Source organism: Drosophila takahashii, chromosome 3R (assembly GCF_030179915.1).
Source record: "Drosophila takahashii strain IR98-3 E-12201 chromosome 3R, DtakHiC1v2, whole genome shotgun sequence".
Classification (NCBI taxonomy): domain Eukaryota; kingdom Metazoa; phylum Arthropoda; class Insecta; order Diptera; family Drosophilidae; genus Drosophila; species Drosophila takahashii.
This window is the reverse complement of record NC_091681.1, coordinates 3,002,969-3,026,574: the sequence shown is the minus strand read 5'-3', so window position 1 is coordinate 3,026,574 and position 23,606 is coordinate 3,002,969. Positions and strand designations below refer to the sequence as shown.

Genomic DNA, 23,606 nt, shown 5'->3' with positions numbered 1-23,606 from the left:
CAATCAAAGGCAGATAAAAAGGAGTTTAGCTTACGAAAGTCGGCCTTGCGAAAACAAAGTAGTCGCTTAATAGACTTTTCTGATTTTGCATCGATCACAGTACCTGTGTCGATTGAAACCTCAAACGCCGGAAAATACCGCCGCCAAATTTTGGATTTAGGCACCATATTAAATTTGTTTTCGATAGAAACGATCTATCGAAAATATGCATTTTTATGCAAAGGAATATGCCAGATATGTCGATAATATGCAAGATATATCGACAATTTGAAAAATATGTCGTATATGTTTTTTATGCCTTATAGGCACTAACATTTCGAGCTTTGTGGTTAAATATAGTAAGTGTCTTTCTGTAGTTCTCAGGGAACTACTACACATAAAGAAAGCTTAATTTGGGCCACTATATCTTAAAGAAATGGGTCACGAAAATTATAAGTTCCATTTTCACTGAACTGCTGCTTGATTCTATTTCTTAATGAGTAGGACCAACAAATATATTATTTGTATTACCGCCACACCATAAGTGAATTCACAGGATTGGATCCGCTCCTCCTGTGGATTTTCTTACGGTGTAGTTTAGAATATGTTTAATGGAAAAGTGTGAAAAAACGTGACGCAGATTTAGTGTTTTGAGGTTATTACAATAGGTAATGAGGAAAATATACATAATTGTAGTATTGATTACAGTATGCGTTTTCGTATTTTTTTAGCATTTGTATTAAAAACAAGATATAAAACTTTGATTGGGCATAATTTTTTAACGAATGGTCCTATTAAAAAAATTCTTCTACATTTTGATAGGTATAAATAAACGCAACAAAATTGCATTGCATTATTTCTCCAAAATCTTAAAAAATCGTTTGTGGGCGAATGTGGTCGTTAGGCAAAAATAAACTTGCGCTGCGTTGGAACCCACCGGGAAAATTCCTTTGGAAAATAACATATTTTCAAGAGGTTTCTCCATAGAAGCGGAAGGGACAAAACCTCATTCACCCCTTACATTTCTTCCATCTCTGGTTTCAAAATACACGGGGGTGACACAAAAAGTAAGGGGAAAATGAGGTTTCTATCTGGATCTCTGGCAGAAGAATGCAGGACAAAATCCACTGGTTTTTCGACTTCCCGCATTATAGATTTTCCACACGTACCAAGTTATGGTTTTCCACCACTTGCAATGTCTGCTTTTCCGCACCCTTTCAGCTTTGGTTTTTCCAGACCCTCGCAGTTTTGGTTTTGCACTGCTTTGCAGTATTTGATTTTCCACAATAAAAATCTTTTTTTTTTTGTGTATTTATTAATAATATTTACAATCGAAGCATTGGAATTAAAAATGTTTAATGCCTGAAGCATTCCCGGGTTTTGCTTGGCCGAATGCAGTTCTTAGGTATCCATGTCTTGTCTGTCTTCTGAAAATATCAAAAATAATTAAGATATGAATGTAAGACCAGGAATAATAAAAAGAGTAATTACCAATATTACGTCTCCGCACAAAATTAAAGGATATGGTTTGCCATGGCCGATCATTTACCCTCTGTTCAGCTGTTTTATGTCGGGTATCTATATCAAAAACTATGAGAAGAAAAAATTAAATATGACAAACGCAGGCGCAACACTTCTGGTCCCAAGAAGTCTCAGTCGGCCTGGCTGAAATAAATGAGATATTTAGATTAAGTTAAACAACTAAGTTAGTACTGAAGTACTATTTATACAACCATTTAATGAACACCTCACACCATTTAGCACTGGTAAAGATTAAAAACATTTCAAGTGTCACTGAAATGCAGAATTTGTGTTGAAGATATCTGTGATACTAACCTTTGTAACGCTGAAATAAAGATTATAAAAAGACAAAATTTATTTTATCACTCACCTTTTTATTGTTTTTTAGATTAAAATTAACTATTTTCACTTTTTTTCACTTTTTCCAACAAAAATTTAAAAATGATGTGACCCTGCATTATATTCTTGATAATACCAAAAGAAATACCAGATACATTTGGTGTAAATTTCGTTGTAAAGTTCGGTCACACTTTGGCGCCGAATTAGTATTTCGTTTAAACAATACTTTTAAGGGACCGTAATCATTAAAAGTTACGTATATTATAAGTATATTATTATTTTTCGTGTTATTAATACTACCAACACGAATTTTTATTTTTTAACAACACTTAAAAATGGCTTAGGCCACGATCTGACGATCAAATTATTTTATTTCACAGAAAATATTTAAAAATGTATAAAACAATAATAGTTTTCTTTGTAATTTAATGGCAATCCTTGATAAATGTGATCAAATATTTTAATCGTCTTACCGTGGCTTTTCTTTATAATTTTTTTTTGAGTCCCACATTCATTCTTATTATTATTTGTAAACATTTTGAGTAAAATAAATTAAAATCATCAATAAATATTATGATTATAGACATTTTGATTATAATTATTTAAATTAATTTATTTGATTAAAAATTAATAATATTTTTCTACGAATTTTAAAATTACTAAAAATTTAAGATAAATGTGAGAACAAGATTTTTGGTTTTGGTGTAAATCATAGTGTTTTTTAATATTATAAGTTGGTGATTTTTTTTGTTAAAAGAATTATAATCGTAGTGCCATAGAATTCACACAGCGCATAAGTGGCCTGATAGCGATGCTACTCAGAAACCCACCCCCATTTAACGCTCAGAAATTATCTATCCCTACACCGCCGCCTGCAAAAAGGAACAGGATTTCAAGAACACAAAAACCAACTTCTCACATTCCCGCTGGGAAGCCCAAGAATATGTGTGGGTAATCCCAACATTCTAGCTTTTGTAGTTTCCTATATCTCAGCGTTCATACACAGACAGACGGACATGGCTAGATCGACTCGGCTAGAGATTCTGATCAAGAACATATATACTTTATGGGGTCGGAAACGCTTCCTTCTAGCTGTTACATACCTTTGCACAAATACAATATACCTTTTTACACTACGAGTAACGGGTATACAAATATCGGTAATGTTTGCTAGCAATTAGTCACCTGCTGTGCTTTTTTTTAATAAGTCCTATCTTCTTTATAGCCTCTTCCCATTAAGTCCATCCCTCCACTCGTTTTCCAATATCAACATCACCATCCGATTTGGGCAGTAATTGCACATCTTAACATACACGAGGGGGATTTAAATAAACTTTTAAAAATAATTTTAAAAAAAGCCGAAAACTTGTTAATATAAGACTTTTTGTCCTTATTAATGGGTTATGTATTAAAAAAGTATCCAAATTGCTCAACTTAGGTCCTTTCTCCAAAATGGACGCGTTGCTTTTGCATCCATTTACCGTTTAACGCGCCTCAAATCCCATACAAACTTGTACACACAAAAAAATTTGCTTGGTATAATTGACCAATGAAGATAGATCAGTAACTATAAAAAATGGTAGTTTAACAATAAAAATAGTCGTCCATGTTTTTGTTTTTGCTTTGCGTACTATTAAATAGTTAAACTACTATTAAAATACTTACGTTTACGGGATGTGTGTATTTTGTTTTTGTACCTTGAAACTATTTTTAATAGTGGTTTAACTATGAACAATAGTTACCATACGTTACTTCTTTAGTATAAAAGTATGCAACAGTAATTTTACAAATCTTCTGCGATGCCTTATTTATAATTCCCAACTGGGTCTAGCCCTTCATGAGCCAAGCCCAAGTCAGATTCTGAGTCATTAAGACTTATTTTCTGTCTTAAGTCTTTAAAATACTTCCACAATAGCTAGAAGTCAAGTGCCTCAAGTCAAGTATCCTACACCTCATAAAGGTGCGGAACTACAATTTATGGTTTGGGCACATTCTACCCTTTTTTACAGTTGCTTAACTATTTTTATTGTAAGCCTTACGTTAACGAATTACGTAAGAGTAACAATTTACTTAGTAGACTTGACAATTTTTATGTTTGGGACCTGTTTGACAATTATTACAGTTGATTTTACCAAGTTTTTTTTTTGTGTGTAGGCGCATAGTGACATTTGTGGTATTTTTCAGCAGTTTTAAACAGGCATGATCATTTTTCTGGACCTGAAACTGATATAAGGATTATAAGAAGCGGGAAAAATTAAAACCATTTATTGTTGATATTGATTTAACTTTATTGCGTGTAGTTTTGGTACTTTATATGCCAAATGATCTGGCAATAGTTCAGTATTCCGAGGATGGCCCAAGAGCATAAGGGGCAGTATTAATACACTTATTCAATGGATTGGAATGGATCGGATTCGATCTATTGGTCGTTGCAGCGCAGGCACATGCTCTTTTTTCCCCGGCTCCATAATCTTCACGCTATCATCTTAATCCTGTGCGCCAGCTATTCGTCCATCTAGGCGACCTTCTGATTGCACTTTGAACCTAACGAATTTATTAAATACTTCCTGCCAAATAGCTAAAATTACTGTAGGTCGCCGACCTTTGATTTTTCAAGAATATTTTTGTTCATTTGGCCTAAAAACGCCTAAAACAGCTATGTTTTAAATATCAAAGATTTCTTTCTCTGGAAATTTAAAATACTTTTCGCTTTATACCTTAAATAACAAGAAAGGAAGCTACCTTCGGCCAGCCGAAGCTTATATACCCTTGTAGATAAAAGAATGAAATGAATGAAGAATAACATCCTACTTTTGGAAATGTCATTTTTTGTCTAATTCTGAAAGTCGTATAAAATTTTTTAAAAATCGGACGACTATATCATATAGCTGCCATAGGAACGATGGGAAAATTAATGGGAATATAATAGGAAATAAATTATTGCTTCGTTGATTTTTATTGTATTCTCTTCTACTCTAGGATATAACTCTTTTCAAATATTTTCGAATTTCGATTTAAATTTTATCAAAATCGAACTACTATATCATATTGCTGCCATTGAAACGAACGCAAAATTAATGAGGAATAATAGGAAAAATAACATTTTTGCGATTTGTAAATTAATAGGAATTATCTGCAAGAGTAAATAAGCTTCGGCTGGCCGAAGCTAGCTTCCTTTCTTATTTAAATTTTGTTTTTAAGTAGTCAAGAATCAAAACGGCTACTTCCTACAAAGTTACAATGAATTTTCTTATATTTGTTTGAATTTTCCTATGGGAGCCTTAAGATATAGTGGTCCGATCCGGCTCTCTCCGACATATGTACTACCTGCAATAGAAAGAAGACTTTCGGGAAAGTTTCATCGCGATAGCTTTAAAACTGAGAGACTAGTTCGCAAAACGGACAGACGGACAGACGGACAGACAGACATGGCTAGATAGACTCGGCTATTGGTGCCGATCAAAAATATATATACTTTATGTGATCGGAAACGTCTCCTTCACTGCGTTGCAAACATCTGACTGAAATTATAATACCCTCTACAAGGGTATAAAAAGAAAGCGTCGATCTTTTAAAAAGAATTTTCAGACCCTGTTAAAACTAACTCTGGCTTCCCATACGGTTTTAACCGAACTTTAAAATTAACGAACGGACGAAAAACGGCCCTAAGTATAGCAATTTATTCTCTTGACTGCAACTTTATTAAGCCGTCCATTTTAAAAAATTCTGGATCTGGGTTTAAGCTTCCCTAAAAGTTTCCTGATGAATTTTCAAAGGTGGCAACTATAGGGTTAAACAAACATTTAACATTTTTTTTTAAGTTGTTTTTGGGAAACTGCGGATTAAGAGCTTGCCAACATTAAACAATTAAATAATTTAACAGTTAACGAAATCCCCTAAGTGTAAAAAGGCTTTTAGTCTCATATTTAAATGTTGTATATGGTGAACGTACCCAAATATGTAATTGGTTCATAAATCGATAACACTGCAATAAATGTTTTTTTACCACAAATTGTCTGTTGGGCTATTTCTGATGAATACAACTTTATTGTGAGTCATTTTTGTGTGAAAGAAGCGTTTTAAGAAATTATTTCGTAAGTATTTCCCCTAATGTATTTAAATCTTTTATAATTAAAATTCAAAATCAATCTATTTCATCACATATTTGTTGAATCTTGTATGTGAACGTGAACGTATGATTAAAACAACGACACATTACAAATATATTTTTTATTGTAAAAATATCCGACTTCTGTAACTCTTAGATGTTCAATAATATTAATCAAATAAAAACATCTATTAACTAATTAAGAAAATAGTGACGATCGCACCATCAACATAATTGTAAACCATCTAATATTAAGTTTTGTGACGAAAAATTATTATAACACAAGATATGTACATACGATACACTAACATTTTCTCAAGCCCTAGCAAACTATTCTAGCCTTCTCCCCTTCACAGGCATTTGCTATCGCAGTGTGCCGAATAAGATAATTTTAGAAAGTGTATTTAATCACAAATGTTGAGGTCAGAATTTTTGTATGTTAATGGTTTTTATGGCCGTTTTCTGGTCCGTTTGTTAAATTTAAAGTAGGGTTAAAACCTTGAAATAGTATGGGAAATCATTGTTTTAACCCTACTTTAACTTACAAACGAGAAATCGGCCCTCCCCTTTTTTTACCTCGTTAATATTTGTTTTTCTTTGAAATCAAAGTATTTTCTTTATTATACTACATAAGTGGTGCCAGCAGAGGCAGCGCGCAGGGCTCACGGGATAGGCAATTTCTCTGCCGATACTCTGCCCGCGCGTTGCAGCGTTTCGACGCACACGTACATTGTCAAGCTGAAAAACGTCACGCACACAGTCAAAATCGTGCATGCTCGCACTCACACAAAAGCAATGCGTTCTTTCATTGTATGTGTGCTGCTTCTGCCAGAAGGTGATCCACTGTACATACAGTTGCGAAAAAATAATAGCACCACTTCGTCACAGGTTCTTAATATTAAAGAAATATGTGGAAAACGGGGATTTTTATATAAGAAGTTTTTTATTATCTTGATTAGTATTCCACCTATTTGAAAAAATTGATACGGATATCGAAAGTATTGTCTACAAATAGTTTTTTCAGATTTAAAGAAAAAAAGTCAAAAAATGGCCGAAAAAAATAATAGCACCACTTCCGTTTTCTTTAAATAAAACGTTATGATGCGCTAATATTCTTGTGTATAAAGGATATATTTTATGAGATTTGACTAAAACTAACTTCTCCTGATATCCAGACATCAAATTGATTACCATTTGGCAATACAACGACATGTGGAAAATTTTCCAAGTCGGAAAAGAAAAATATTCAAAAAAGAAACATATTGGATGGAAGACGGTCATTAAAACCGGTTGGATTCGTTAGGTTTTGGATCATCTTCATTAAGAATGGCATAAACTTTGAAGGATGACACAGAAAAACCGAGTCCTGGCCCATTTCTCCTTAAAAAATGTTATATCACAAAGCACAAAGAATCTTATCAGGGCCAAAACTAAACTAAAACACGTGCTTAAAATAATAGCGAATATTTAAATAGTTGGATAATGTTTCAATAAACAAATTTATAAAACATGCACATAAAAAAAAAATCCTATCCGAAATGCGAAACACATTTACAAGGGCATAGGGCTCGTCAAAAAAAAACTTACAAATGAATGCCCGCAAACTTATGAGAATGTGTGAAGGCAAAGTTAAATTGGGTAAGAAGAAATCCTTTTTATAAGTCATGTGTCTTCTAAACACCTAAATTTACCAAAAACATGGTACCAAAACATCCATTTATTGAGCATGGACCTAGTATTAACATAGGCCTGTTTTTCCTTCTTGAAGTAAGATCAATACGGATGAATACATCGTTCATGAATCATCCTATGATGTAAATAGTAATACGGTAGTAATTCGTAGCTTAAACTGAATACAAAATACTTCTTAAATGAATCTTTGACCAATAAAATCCGGCCAGGATCACGGTCAGGATAGCAAAGAAAGAGTTCGAAAGTACTCAGTCAGCAATATACAGTGATTTGTGTACTCGCTTGACCATAACACAACCAAAAATCTTCGAGTTTTTTTTTTAAAGACAGTTTATACAGTTAATATAAAAAGTCTTAAATCATTTCCGAATAAATTTGAAAATAAATCATGACTTTTGGGCCCCAATTCCTTTATAGGTAGGGTCCTGACTTGTTTAATCGATAGTAAGTCATTATATCCAAAAATCGCAAAAGATATTTACACTTTAAACTTACATTTACTTGTTAGCTACCGCCAACTAAAGATTAAGTTACCCATTTGTCATTTTTCTACCTTTTATTCTATTTTTAGAGAAGTGGTGCTATTATTTTTTTCGTACGTTTTTCCAGTTTTGCATAGATTTTCCTAAATAAGTCCAGAAACCTTTTATAAAGCTAACATTTTTTTTCATATTCAAATTTTGTTTAGTCTTACTATTTAAAACCCCTTTTGAAAAGTTAAAAAAGTTAAAAATGTGAGTAGAGTGACTAGTTAAAATTTTTTTGGGTTAGTGGTGCTATTATTTTTTTCACAGCTGTACATATGGATGTAGTACAGTGGATCACATTCTGTTTTTTTTTTTAACTTCAAACGGGAATAAAAGGTTTGAGACCATGTATAAAAAATAATATTGCGGATATAAAGCTTATTATATTCCCTTTTTATCGATTTATATATATTACGATTTTTTTTAATTTTAAGAAGAGACATGCATGAACAAAAAGAATCTGAATATTTATGCCACTTTAATATTCGGTTTTTCCTATTTGTACTAAAAATCAAAACTGATATTCAGGAAATAAACTTAATTTGACACGTCACGTCACGAAAATCTTCTTCTCTATCAACACGAACGAACGTTCTCGTTGTACTCTCAGCGCGCTTAGAGCGAAGAGAGGAAAGAAGGGAGAAATGTATATATATTTATATTTTATATATATTTGTATATTTATTTTTTTATATGCATTTGGGGAGGGGGGGGGGGGGTGGCCACAATATTATTACCCTAGTGCATTTTTTTTTGTATGAAGAATTGATTACATGGGTGGGGGTGGGGGGTGGGCAAAAATTGCCGAAATTGTGATTACGTAATATATGGACAGGCCCTAATGTTAGTTTGTGATACGTTTTTGCTCTCCACAATTGTTCCAAACACAAATTTGTTTAGCACTAACAACTTTTTTGATGCGACCTTTTTCCCAAGCCACATGGAAATAGGTATGCGCTTACAGACTGACAACTCACCTATGAAATGCAACAAACCTAAGAGTTGTACACAATTGGTGATCATTGTGGAAATTTTCTCACCAAAAGGTCTGACACTTAACTCAAATACAACAAGAAAGGAAGTTAACTTCGGCCAGCCGAAGTTTATATACCCTTGCAGGTATGCCTACCTAAAATGTTGTTTTTACATTGCCAAAAATCAAAAAGCCTACTTTCTATACAGTTTTTTCTATTATTTTGTTAATTATTCCTATGGCAGCCATAAGATATAGTGGTCCGATCCGGCTCGTTCCGACATATGTACTACCTGCAATAGGTAGAAGACTTTTGGGAAAGTTTCATCGAGATAGCTTTAAAACTGAGGGACTAGTTCGCATAGAAACGGACAGACCCTTGCCATGTCCGTCTGGCCGTCTGTCTGTCCGTTTCTACGCAAACTGGTCTCTCAGTTTTGAAGCTATCGGATTGAAACTTTCCCAAAAGTCTTCTTTCTATTGCAGGTAGTATATAAGTCGGAACCGGCAGGATCGGACAACTATATCTTATAGCTCCCATAGGAAAGATCGGGAAAAAAACTTTTAAAAAAAATTCTAGTTTTGGTGTTTTTTGAAATATTATGTTATGTTGTGTTATTTTTTAAATATTTATGAATTTCGAATAAACTTTAGACCATGGAACTGTCGATAAATTAAATGCAAATTAATAGGAAAAAAATTATTGCTTCGTTGGTTTTTATTGTATTGTCTTCTACTCTAGGATATGACCAATTTGACATTTTATTTGATTGCGTATGAAAAATGTCTTCTACATTTCGATAGGTATAAATATACACAACAAAACTGCATTTATACTTCTCGGAAATCTTTAAAGGTGTGGGCGCCAAACACATTTTAAAATCGGTATTCGGCCGATTGTGGGCGTTAGAGGGGGCGTGGCGCTCGGCTGAAATAAACTTGCGCGGCGTAGGAAGCCCAAGAATTTGTGTGGGAAATCTCAACCTTCTAGCTTTTGTAGTTTCCGAGATCTCAGCGTTCATACAGACAGACAGACGGACATGGCTATATCGACTCGGCTAGTGATCCTGATCAAGAATATACACTACTGGTCAAAAGAATAAGTACACACGTTACACCCTCACTTGCTAAGAGATATCTCTATAGTTATTGAGGCCAGACCTCCCAAACCTTTTTATTTAGGAAAGGTTATTCTGTTCTGCAATATTTAAATAAACAATGGATACAGTAAAACCTGTCTAATCCATATTAGCCCTACATTTGTGCGATAGGTCGGTTTTGGTGTGGTTAAAATAATAAGTACACTTGTGTTACTTATAAATTTTAAAATATTAAATCTAGAATGGGGCTACGGTTAGTATTTTATCTTAAGTTAGGATCATGTTTATAAGAAGTCTGGGCCAATTGGACGATCAAAAAAGTTTCCAAGCCTGGATTTGGTTATTTCAAAGTCATCATCCATGCTAAAATCTGATTTGCAGCTTAAAAGGAACACTTAACACTTAAGTATGGCTTGTGATTCCCTAAAATTTCCTTAAAAATACTACTCTGAATAAATAAAATCGATTTGGAAAAAAATGAGTACTTACACCGTAAAAAATAAGGAAAAAGGGGAAATAAATAAGAAAAAACCAAAGTTACATGCGGTTTTAATTTTAAAAAAAATAGTTAAATTTTAAATTCTTAATTTTTTTTTTTTTATTTTGATAGTAGATAAAACGACTAAAAAAATGAGATATGTTTCATTAAGATCGGTAAACAACTTAAACCGTACTACATGAATCGCACAACGCTAGATATCTATACATAAATACAAATTCCCCGTCCATACAAGTTTGTATGAAATTCGTTTTTAACGATATGGGCGGTTCTTTTACAAACCGAACACCTTTTATTGGCTCACATTTTTGATTTGCCTGAAACTTTTTTTACACGTACTATTCGGAAAATAAGTAAACACGTGTATCAGGATTTGACCGAAAAAAAATTATTTTCCTAGTTAGAATTTTTTTAAGTGTGCCAAAAATTGTCAAATTTGAAAAAGTACCCTCTTATTGAAAATCTGTATCTCCGGTTATATGAATCCAATTGACTTCATGTCTTTTGCATTAATTCCTCTAAAACCTCTCCTTTCAAAATAAAATTTCTTAAAAAAATTTTTTTTTTAATTTCTTAAAAATAAAAACAAATTAAGATTTAAAAAAATTTTTTAACTATTGCCCCCACAAAAAAAAAATTTTTTTTTATTTTAATACTTGCGCCATATTGTTAGTTACAATCGGTTTTTGTAAAAAGTTGGAGCCACTTTTAGTTTTTAAAATATCGAATTTGTTTTAGCAAGGCCTCGGCTTTTTTCTATGAAAAAACGTCGCAGCAAGTAGATCTACTCTCTCACTCTTATCGGATCCTAATGGAATTTATGTTTTCTCATTGTTTACTAGTCCTTTAACAATTTTTAATGATTAAAAGTTAAGTTTTAAGTTTTTTGACAATTTCTGAATGACAAAAAGTAAAAAGTCATTTTTTAATCAATTAAAAACTTACAACTATTTATTTAACCGTCTATTTAATAAACAATAATTTTAAATTTATTTTATTTATTATTTTTTTATATTATGTAATTTATTAAACATTTTTAAATATTTTTTTTCAAGTTTTTAAAAAAATTTATTTAATAAAAATAAAAAATTATAAAATTTAATTAATTTTTTTTTTTAAATTTAAAAATAAATATTTAAAAATGTTTAATAAATTACATAATATAAAAAAATAATAAATAAAATAAATTTAAAATTATTGTTTATTAAATAGACGGTTAAATAAATAGTTGTAAGTTTTTAATTGATTAAAAAATGACTTTTTACTTTTTGTCATTCAGAAATTGTCAAAAAACTTAAAACTTAACTTTTAATCATTAACAATTGTTAAAGGACGAATAAACAATGAGAAAACATAAATTCCATTAGGATCCGATAAGAGTGAGAGAGTAGATCTACTTGCTGCGACGTTTTTTCATAGAAAAAAGCCGAGGCCTTGCTAAAACAAATTCGATATTTTAAAAACTAAAAGTGGCTCCAACTTTTTACAAAAACCGATTGTAACTAACAATATGGCGCAAGTATTAAAATAAAAAAAAAAATTTTTTTTTGTGGGGGCCATAGTTAAAAAATTTTTTTAAATCTTAATTTGATTTTATTTTTAAGAAATTAAAAAAAAAATTTTTTTAAGAAATTTTATTTTGAAAGGAGAGGTTTTAGAGGAATTAATGCAAAAGACATGAAGTCAATTGGATTCATATAACCGGAGATACAGATTTTCAATGAGAGGGTACTTTTTCAAATTTGACAATTTTTGGCACACTTAAAAAAATTCTAACTAGGAAAATAATTTTTTTTCGGTCAAATCCTGATACACGTGTTTACTTATTTTCCGAATAGTACGTGTAAAAAAAGTTTCAGGCAAATCAAAAATGTGAAATTTTTTTTTTGGCCAAATCTGTTTGGTTTGTAAAAGAACGGCCCATATAGCAGTTTTGTTATCGTGCACATCGTCAACAGCCATTTAATAATTTGTTGACCGATCTTTATGAAACATATCTCATTTTTTTAGTCGTTTTATCTACTATCAAAATAAAAATAAAAAAATTAAGAATTTAACCAAAACCGACCTATCGCACAAATGTAGGGCTAACATGGATTAGACAGGTTTTACTGTATCCATTGTTTATTTAAATATTGCAGAACAGAATAACCTTTCCAAATAAAAAGGTTTGGGAGGTCTGGCCTCAATAACTATAGAGATATCTCTTAGCAAGTGAGGGTGTAACGTGTGTACTTATTCTTTTGACCAGTAGTGTATATACTTTATAGGGTCTGAAACGCTTCCTTCTACCTGTTACATACTTTTGCACGAATCTAATATACCCTTTTACTCTACGAGTAACGGGTATAAATATTCCCTTCAATTTCTTAAATCTTAATCAAAATTATTATATTAGTTGTTGGAGAGCTATGTAGGAGAGTTAAACGCTTATCGATTTGGAATTGAATAACGAACTTAACGCGGCGTGATTATCTATATTTTGGCAATTTTTTGCTTTGTTTTCGATAAAGTACTGCTTTGAAATTCGTATTTTTGCACTCTTAATTCATACAAAAAAATTCATCAATTTATCTGGGTAAGAGCGAAACAGCAATAGTCAAAACTCTCCGAAATTGAAAAAGTGTTTCATATTTTTAACATGTAAATTTAATCAAATTAGAATCCTATCTATTTTTTTCTTAAGGGAGGGTAGGGTTTTGCAAAAAAAAAAAATCCATTTTTTTAAAAAAATTTTTTTTTTTTTTCCTTGTAGATTAACATTAAGATTATACAAAAAAGTTTTAAGTCAATCGGACAAAAACTTTAGAAGTTATGCTCAATCTAGTACCCTAACCTCGTAGACTTCAGGTGCGTAAGTGCATCTTACGTGCAACCACGTTTCGAAAGTCCGTGTTCATCGGCATTTCTAAACGGCTCAACCGATCGTTTTCAAATATGTCACATATGTTTCTGCATAAAAAAAACCCGCCCCTGGGGAGCGTTTTTCTTTATTTTTTAACTTTAAACATTTTATTTTTAAGCCGAAAGTAAATTTTTTTAGGTGAAAAACACATTTTTGACTGAGGCCTATCGAAAAAAAAATTTTTTTTAAATAAGAAATTAAAAACAAGAGAGAACGCTATAGTCGGGTTGGTGTCCCGACTATCTAATACCCGTCACTCAGCTAAAGGGAGTGCAAACGCTGTACTCGGGTTGGTGTCCCGACTAATAATCGTAACTCAGCCAAAGGGAGTGCGAGGGAGATAGATATATATTGACAATTTTGAATGCGTATAACTTTTTAATGGGATTCATAGGGGGCGTGTTTTTTTAATTCTTAAGCGAAATGTAAAAACAAAATGGAAATCCGATAATTTTTAGCGGAGGTACAGTGAACACCGCAAAACACCTTTTTTTAATAGTGTTTCAGCAATCGCTTTGCCACCGATATATTAGCCGATAGTATCGGTTAAAAAAATTAATGGATGTTAATTAAATGACAATAAATAATATACAAAAGGTTTAAATTAAATCCATCCAACCAGTTTTTATAGAAAAAATCGCAAAGTTAGTAGTTTTTTTTTGGTGCCAAAGACCCTACCCTACCCTACCCCCCCCCCCCCATTCCTAATTTCTTCATTTCGATAGGTATTAATATACAATATACAATATGTTTTGAAAAAAATACTAATGTTTTGAATGAAATTAGTGTAAGGACTTGTGTCGAAAAAGGAATCTGCTTGTTTCTGTTTTGTCCATCTGTTATCTTATGCAAACAATCCATAATAATATTAAAAAGATTTAAAGAAAAACACATGTTTTTTTAAGTAGATTTCAAAGGACAAAATATTTTTGTTTTTACGGATATCAAGGGAAAAAAGTCCTGATAAAATCTTTTCTCGGTTTATAGAATAAAAATTAGGAATTAGGAATTTTTTAAATTTAAAATAGGTTCCAAAGATAAAGCAATGCTTAATTTTTAATTTTAATTTCCGCAGGCGAAGCTGCGGGCTACAGACCCTGCTAGTATGAAATATATAAACATGAATAAATAATAATAATAATTGGGTTATTTCAATATATTTAAATGTATCTACATTTTTAAATATTTTCATATAAAGTTTTTTTAGTCTCTATATATTTCTATTTTATTTTCCCTATAATTTTTGTTCTCTCGCTTTCGCTCTCTCTTTCAAATGCCTTGCCTGTCACAAAATATCTGGAACAACAACACAAGCAATCCTAGCAACAAAAATAAAGATCTTTTGTAGGAGACCCTTTGTTGTTTTGCTCACCTATGGACTGTCAATATATAGCGACTAACGATTTTGTTCGTATCGAGCGGTCAGTTGGGAACCGATCCGAGTGTTCCGGTAAACCGAAAACCCGAGACCGAGAGCTCGAACGAAACAAAAAAAGGGTTGTTGCTCAGACCCTGAGCTAGACATTCCCAATTTTGGGGTCTTTCAACTTTCAACCCGATTAGAAAAATTCGGCTTACCGTATTTTACGATCTCTGCTTATTTTTGATCGAATATTTTTCTTAACATCGCTGATTAGGTTCTGCACACACTCTTTTGTAATCATTTTGGTTGCACGCATTCAGTTTTTCTTCATGTCCTGCATGTTTTTGTCGTTCTGGCATCCTTTTGTAAATTGCGTTTAACTATTGTCCAATATCTTTCGATTGGGCGAAGTTCTGGGCAATTTGGGGGGTTCTCCTCTTTACACGTATAATTTATGTTTTTGAGTCAAGCAACGCTGTGGTGGAACGAGCATAGTGTGCTGACGCTAAATCAGGCCAAAATATTGTAGATACATTATGCTTCTTATAAAATGGTATCAGATGCTTTTTTAGAAAATCTCTCATATAAACATCAGCGATTATTGTTCCTTTGGTCAAGAAAAAGCTGGTCGTTAAGGGATTATATACCTTTTTTGAGCGAAAAAATTGGGGGAACTTTGGATTTTTTTTCAGGTGTGTAGCAATTATTTTATGACACTGAAGTTATTATTTATTGATAGTACATGTTTTTATCGAAACAACAAGTGTTCGTTCTTGAAAAATTATGAATAATTTACGAAGCTATGGCAATTCTTTCGGAACCCTTTTTTATACCCTTGCAGAGGGTATTATGATTTCAGTCAGAAGTTTGCAACGCAGTGAAGGAGACGTTTCCGACCCCATAAAGTATATATATTCTTGATCAGCATCACAAGACGAGTCGATCTAGCCATGTCCGTCTGTCCGTCTGACCGTCTGTCCGTCTGTCTGTTTCTACGCAAACTAGTCTCTCAGTTTTTGAGCTATCGGCACGAAACTTTCGCAAAAGTCTTCTTTCTATTGCAGGTAGTATATATGTCGGAGCCGACCGGATCGGACAACTATATCTTATAGCTCCCATGGGAAGGATCGGAAGAAAAAAACTTTAAAAAATTCTAGCTTCGGTGTTTTTTGAAATATTACCTTCTACTTTTGGGGATGTTTTTTTTTAAATATTTCTGAATTTCGAATTAATTATTTTAAAAAATCGGACTACTATATCATATAGCTGCCATAGGAACGATCGGAAAATTAATGGAAAAGTAATAGGAAATAAATTCTAGCTTCTTTGGTTTTTATTGTATTATCTTCTACTCTAGGATATAACTCTTTTTAAATATTTCCGAATTTCAATTTTAATTTGATCAAAATCGGACGACTATATCATATAGCTGCCATAGGAACGATCGGAAAATTAATGAGAAATAATATGCAATTTAACATTTTTGCGATTTGTTAAGTAATAGGAATGAACTGCAAGGGTATATAAGCTTCGGCTGGCCGAAGCTAGCTTCCTTTCTTGTTTTTTATAGCGGCTTGCGGTGACCACGATGGAAGTCCAGCAGGTCAACTGATATCAAACAAGAAAGGAAGCTAGCTTCGGCAAGCCGAAGCTTATATACCCTTGCAGATCATTCTATTAATTTACAAATCGCAAAAATGTTAAATTTCTTATTATTTCACATTAATTTTTCGATTGTTTCTATCACAGCTATATGATAAGTAGTTCGATCTTTTAAAAATTAAAATCGAAATTCGGAAATATTTCAAAATAGTCATATCCCAGAGTAGAAGGAAATGTAATAAAAACCAACAAAGATATAATTTTTTTCCCATTAATTTCCATTTAATTTTTCGACCGTTCCTATGGCAGCTATATGATATAGTGATCCGAATTAAAAAATCAAAAAAACCGAAATTCAGAAATATATAAAAAAAAATGTTCCCAAGAGTAGAAGGTAAAATTTCCAAAAACACCGGAGCTAGAATTTTTTTACGTTTTTTTTTTTTTGATCTTTCCTATTGGAGCTATAAGATATAGTTGTCCGATCCGGTTGGTTCCGACATATTTACTACCTGCAATAGAAATACGACTTTTACGAAAGTTTCATCCCGATAGCTTTAAAACTGAGAGACTAGTTTGCGTAGAAACGGACGGACAGACGGACAGACGGACGGACAGACGGACAGACGGACATGGCTAGATCGACTCGTCTTGTGATGCTGATCAAGAATATATATACTTTATGGGGTCGGAAATGTCTCCTTCACTGCGTTGCAAACTTCTGACTGAAATCATAATACCCTCTGCAAGGGTATAAAAACCAACCATTTTTATTAGTATAGTATTTTTTCCAGTTCGTGAACGATTATTTTCAAGAATATTTGGTTTTTTCTGCATACAGTAACAATTTTTCCAAAAAGTTAATTTGTCGAGTTCTAAAAATTTTATTAAGGGGTTATATACCTTTTTTTTTTTTAAAAAACGAAATTTTTTTTTTGCTGAATCCTAAAGTATATCCCCTAGAGAACATCTTCCCAAATTTTCATACAGATCCGAATAATAGTTCGATAGGAAAACAGCGTTTTGACGCGCTCGACTTCAATAGTTGCAACGTCAACGTAAAACTTTGAATGCGTTTATCTCAAAGTCGTGTTTTTCCAAAAGTGCCTTCGCTGTGACCACGATTGCGCAAAAACTATTTGATCGATCTTCTTCAATTTTTTTTTAAATTATTCGTAATGATTGTGCCGAGTTCGTGAACGATTCAGTTTTTATGCGCCAATTTTAATTTCGCAGATCAGAATTTTTAAATAAAATTTTTAGAACTTGAAAAATCAACTTTTTGGAAAAATTGTTACTGTATGCAGAAAAAAGGAAATATTCTTAAAAGTAATCGTTCACGAACTGAAAATAATACTATACTAACTAAAAATTTTTGGTTTTTTGATATCAGTTGACCTGCTGGACTTCCATCGTAGTCACCGCAAGCCGCTATAAAAAAAAGGGTTCCGAAAGAATTGCCATAACTTCGTAAATTATTCATATTTTTTCAAGAACAAAGGCTTGTTGTTTTGATAAAAACATGTACTATCAATAAGTAATAACTTCACTGTCATAAAATAATTGCTACACACCAAAAAAAAAATCCAAAGTTCCCTCAATTTTTTCGCTCAAAAAAGGTATATAACCCCTTAAAAAATTCTGATCTGCAAAATCAAATTTGGCGCATAAAAACTGAATCGTTCACGAACTCGGCACAATCATTACGAATAATTTTAAAAAAAATTGAAGAAGATCGATCAAATAGTTCTTGTGCAATCGTGGTCACAGCGAAGGCACTTTTGGAAAAACATGACTATGAGATAATCGCATTCAAAGTTTTACGTTGAGTATATGCAACTATTGAAGTCGAGCGCGTCAAAACGCTGTTTTCCTATCGAACTATTATTCGGATCTCTATGAAAATTTGGGAAGATGTTCTCTAGGGGATATACTTTGGGATTCAGAAAAAAAAAAAAATTTCGTTTTTTTGAAAAAAAAGGTGTATAGCCATTTAAACCACAGGTGCAAATGGCCTGCCATAAAAGCACTTTCTCGCCAAATTTTTCAGAGTGTATTTTCGACACCGAGTCGTAACAGTCCCACCTTTAACTTTTGCGAAAATTGAGCTCCTCGTAATGTTTTTGAGCCCATTTTAACATAAGTTTCATCGGCCAAAATAATGCATTCCACTGCATCTGTGAGCAAGCGATCATAAAGCTTTCTCGCTCTCTTTTTGCCGACTTCCATTTGTCGCATACTTTTTTTGCAACTATTTGTTTTTTAAATGTTTTTAAATAATGCCTCCTCTTTATTCTTTATACCATACTTGTACTTGTATGTGCTTTTTTTTTTGCCAAATCTCGAACAGACATTTCTTTATTTTTGTGGATTAAGGCCAATACATTTTTATCAACACTTTCATCTTTAGGACCATTTTTTGTCCAGTTTTTAGGTAAATCGTTAACAGAACACGTCTCCCCAAACTTTATCATAATGTTTTTAACACTATTAACACTAACTTTATAGCGTTTAGCTAATTGTCTGTACGAAACTCGTTTTTCGGTGTAGTAATTGTGCAAAATTTTTTTGCGAACTGGCTCTTTGATTCGAGGCATTGTCGAAAGTAAAGGATAGATGGTGAAAATAGAATATGTAAACAAAGCAGAATTAATGAAGCTTTCAAACAGTACATTTCGAGAAATTTGCGTTAAAAAGTGTTCAGTTTCTTTTCGGTACATTCCTTACCATGTTCTGCATTACACGGGTGTCGCAGGGTCTAAAAACTTATACACCATAAAATAGCGTTGGTTCAAGAATAACTTTAAATACTGCAGCGTTGTTTGCACACGATTTTTGGGTACTGGCTTTTCAACTGGCTTTTCGCTCTCTTGCCCAAAAGCCAGCGAGAGAACACTCTAGAGCCACCCACCGGGAAAATTCCTCTGGAATAAAACATATTTTCATGAGGTTTCTCCATACCCATACAAGCGGAAGGGACAAAACCTCATTCACCCCTTACATTTCTTCCATCTCTGTTTTCAAAATACACGGGGGTGACACAAAAAGTATGGGGGAAATGAGGTTTTTATCTGGATCTCTGGCAGTAGAATGCAGGCCAAAATCCACTGGTTTTTCGACTTCCCGCATTTCCACAAGTACCCAGTTATGGTTTTCCACCACTTGTAATGTCTGCTTTTCCGCACCCTCTCAGCTTTGGTTTTTCCAGACCCTCGCAGTTTTGGTTTTGCACTGCTTTGCAGTATTTGATTTTCCACAATAAAAATCTTTTTTTTTTTGTAATAATTGTTTGTGTATTTATTAATAATATTTACAATCTGAGCATTGGAATTAAACATTTTTAATGCCTGAAGCATTCCCGGTTTTTGCTTGGCCGAATGCAGTTCTTAGGTATCCATGTCTTGTCTGTCTTCTGAAAATATCAAAAATAATTAAGATAAGAATGTAAGACCAGTAATAATAATAAGAGTAATTAACATTATTAGGTCTCCGCACAAAAGTAAAGGATCTCTCCAGAAATTATGCCTGGTTTGCCATGGCCGATCATTTTCCCTCTAATCAGCTGTTTTATGTCGTGTATCTTTATTAAAAACTATGAGAAGAAAAAATAAAATATGACAAACAAGCAGGCGCAACACTTCTGGTCCCAAGAAGTCTCAATTGGCCTGGCTGAAATAAATGTAATATTTTGATTAAGTTAAATAACTAAGTTAGTACTGAAGTACTATTTATACAACCATTTATTGAACACCTCACACCATTTACCACTGGTAAAGATTAAAAACATTTCAAGTGTCACTGAAATGCAGAATTTGTGTTGAAGATAGCATCTGGAGGCTTATATTTATTAATGGCGAAAATATCTGTGGTACTAACCCCTGTAACGCTGAAATAAAGATTATTAAAAGGCAAAATTTATTTTATCGCTCACCTTTTTATTGTTTTTTAGATTAAAATTAACTATTTTCACTTTTTCCAACAAATTTTAAATTGATGTGACCCTGAATCATATATTTGATCAATCCAACATGTAAGTTAAGGTCACACAGGAATAAATCTTTCGTTTTAACAATATTTTTCAGGGACCGTAATCATTAAAGGTTACGTATATTATAGGCAGTGTTGGGAAAGGTACTGTGTTTTTTTACCTAGGTAAGGTAAAAGGTATTGGGCAAAATAAATACCTAGGTAAGGTAAAGGTACTTAAATTTCCCAGTACCTAGGTAAAGGTAAAAGGTATTTATAAGGTATTTTTTATTTTTTATAATTTTTTTGTTTTGTTCAATGTAATCATTTAAACTTAAAATAAGACTAGTTTTCAGTTTTTAGTCGTCTTAATCAAACAATATCTTTTCATATTTGGCGCGCAAAAATTCCGTATGTAGAAACATTGACTATATATTGTGCATATGTATATGCCGTTTGTTTACTTACATACGCCATTTTTGCGCGCCAAATACACTTTGGTTTCATAAATAAATTGATGTAGTGATGGAAACATACATACGTGCACAAAATTATATAAAATAAAACTGCGATTAGTTTTAACTTCACAAAACAAACAATAGAACGGCTGAATTCCAATGACTTTTAATGCTGCGTTCCGACTATTACAATTTCGAAACGAAACGATACAATGAAACGATACTACAGTGTCGCAGTCAGATTTGGCTATTTTAAATCAGATCAATGTTTAATACCTATGTAAGTACCTTAATAATTCCAAAGGTATATACAAATCTGTATCTAGGTAAGGTAAAAGGTACTCAATTATTTTTATACCTAGGTAAGGTAAAAGGTACCACTAAATTGTACCTAGGTACGTACCTAGGTAAAAGTATCTAGGTATGTCCCAACACTGATTATAGGTATATAAGCCATTTTTCGTGTTATCATAGCACCAACACGATTTTAGCAACACTTAAAAATGGCTTAGGCCACTATCTGACGATAAAATTATTTTATTTCACAGAAAATGTTTAAAAATGTAAAAAACAATAATAGTTTTCTTTGTAATTTAATGTAATTCCTTGATAAATGTAATCAAATATTTTAATCGTCTTACCGTGGCTTTTTTCTATAATTTTGTTTAATCCCACATTCATTCTTATGATTATTTGTAAAAATTTTTAGTAAAATAAATCAATATTATGATTATAGACATTATGATAATAGTTATGTAGTTTAATTTTTTGATTACCAATTATTAATATTTTTCTAAGAATTTTAAAATTACTAAAAATTTAAACTAAATGTGAGAACAAGTCTTTTGGTTTTGGTGTAAATCATAGGATTTTTGAATATTATAAGTTGGTGATTTTTTTGTTAAAAAATATTATAATCGTAGTGCCACAGAAATCACACAGCGCATAAGTGGCTTGATATTGATGCTACTCAGAAACCCACCCCCATTTAACGCTCAGAAATTATCTATCCCCACACCGCCGCCTGCAAAAAGGAACAGGATTTCAAGAACACAAAAACCAACTTCTCACTTTCCCGCTGGGATATCCTCCAGAAAAAGATGGCAAATTTTTTAGTTCGGGAACACGAGAGCGATTACACACCATAAAAGTTGACGACTCATCGTTCCGGATGGTAGAGTTTGTTTGATGTTCACCTTTCCGTTGTTGAATGTGACCTCTTAAGCGTAACCTCAAAAAGTAACGCCATTTCATCAAATTTATCTCGACACGTTTGGCCAATTTGATTAAAATCGAGAGACTCTAGTAAGAATTCAGATTAGTTGGTCCGTTCTCTTCTTAGCTAAGGCACTATTGCCTATACTTGGCTCTGGGTAAAAATTTCTCAACTCCGCATATGAAATAATAGATTTTCTTCAAACTCGGGTTCCTCGTAGTGTTTGCCTTGGTTTATCATCTGTGATTTTTTGAAATTTTTTGGTGTCAATTTAGAGGCGCTATGAATTTTTGAAGTTAAGAACTTAAAAAATGTTCTCAAACTTCTAATTAGTATATCTCGGTAACGGCTTAGAAGAACAACGTGCAACTTTACACGTTTTTAAATGTGTACTAGGGGAATTAGAAAAATATAATCTTAAATGTGTTGTTGTCCAAAAAGTATGAATTTTAATCATTTGAAATTTTTTATCGCGGTTTTGAAAGTCCTCTTCATCCTATAAAATAAATTCAACTATCCAAGATTGTCCATCTCAAAAGCAACTTAATTTTCCAAAATATATAATTTTTATGCGAACTTAGAAAAACCTTATTTATGTTTCCAATGAGTACAATTATTACATGCTTAAGCTAAATGTTTGCACAACTCAATAACTCACTGACATGGTTTCAATTTCTTTAAAATCAATCCCTGCTCAAGGCGAAGAAAACTTATGTGGTAACAATTACCCTTCTTATACCCTTGCACAGGGTATAATGATTTCAGTCAGAAGTTTGCAACGCAGTGAAGAAGACGTTTCCGACCCCATAAAGTATATAAGGTGCGCGAAATAAGTAATTAGGACATATGGCACGTTTCATATCAACCCGGCCACCCCCTTTTTTGATTTTTTTTGTATGTGGACAGTACCACATTGATTGCAAAGTCCCTTGCTTCCAATATTTTACCTCATACCTATTTTGACAATGTTACCACCTATAGTCGCGCTGAAAAGAAAACACAAAATCATTTTTAACATGCGAACGAAAGACACAATCGTCATGGTTCAAAAGCAGAAAAATCTGTATTTCCATGGCCGATTACGAGAAAAGTAATGGATTTAAATAGACCGTAGATGACCAAACGATAGCGTTTTTAAAGTCTAAAAGTAGGATTTCGTCTAAAGGGCCAGTCTGCAAAAATACCATTATATTTTTCTCAAAAGGACCCAGATCTATGGGATTTTTTGCCACTGGTTTCAAAGTGGGATCTCTCTTGAGTAATTAGTTATGAATTATTTTGTTCGTTTTTGTTGTAGCTAACTGTCAGATCATCAAACTTTTAAAAACACAAGGCGGCAACAATACTACTATTTTGAC

General features: G+C 32.5%; 1 protein-coding gene across 3 annotated transcripts in view; it reads left to right on the top strand.

Annotated features, from left to right (window-relative positions):
• Window positions 1-5,700: 5,700 nt before the first annotated feature.
• Window positions 5,701-23,606, top strand: part of AGO3 (Argonaute 3) — a 312,574-nt gene continuing 294,668 nt past the window's right edge. The window contains exon 1 of one of the 3 annotated variants that reach the window (XR_011418941.1): window positions 5,701-5,933. The gene's annotated coding sequence lies outside the window, so the exon portion shown is untranslated. The remainder of the gene's footprint in view (window positions 5,934-23,606) is intronic. The other 2 variants (XM_070216338.1, XM_070216339.1) reach the window with 2 other exon arrangements.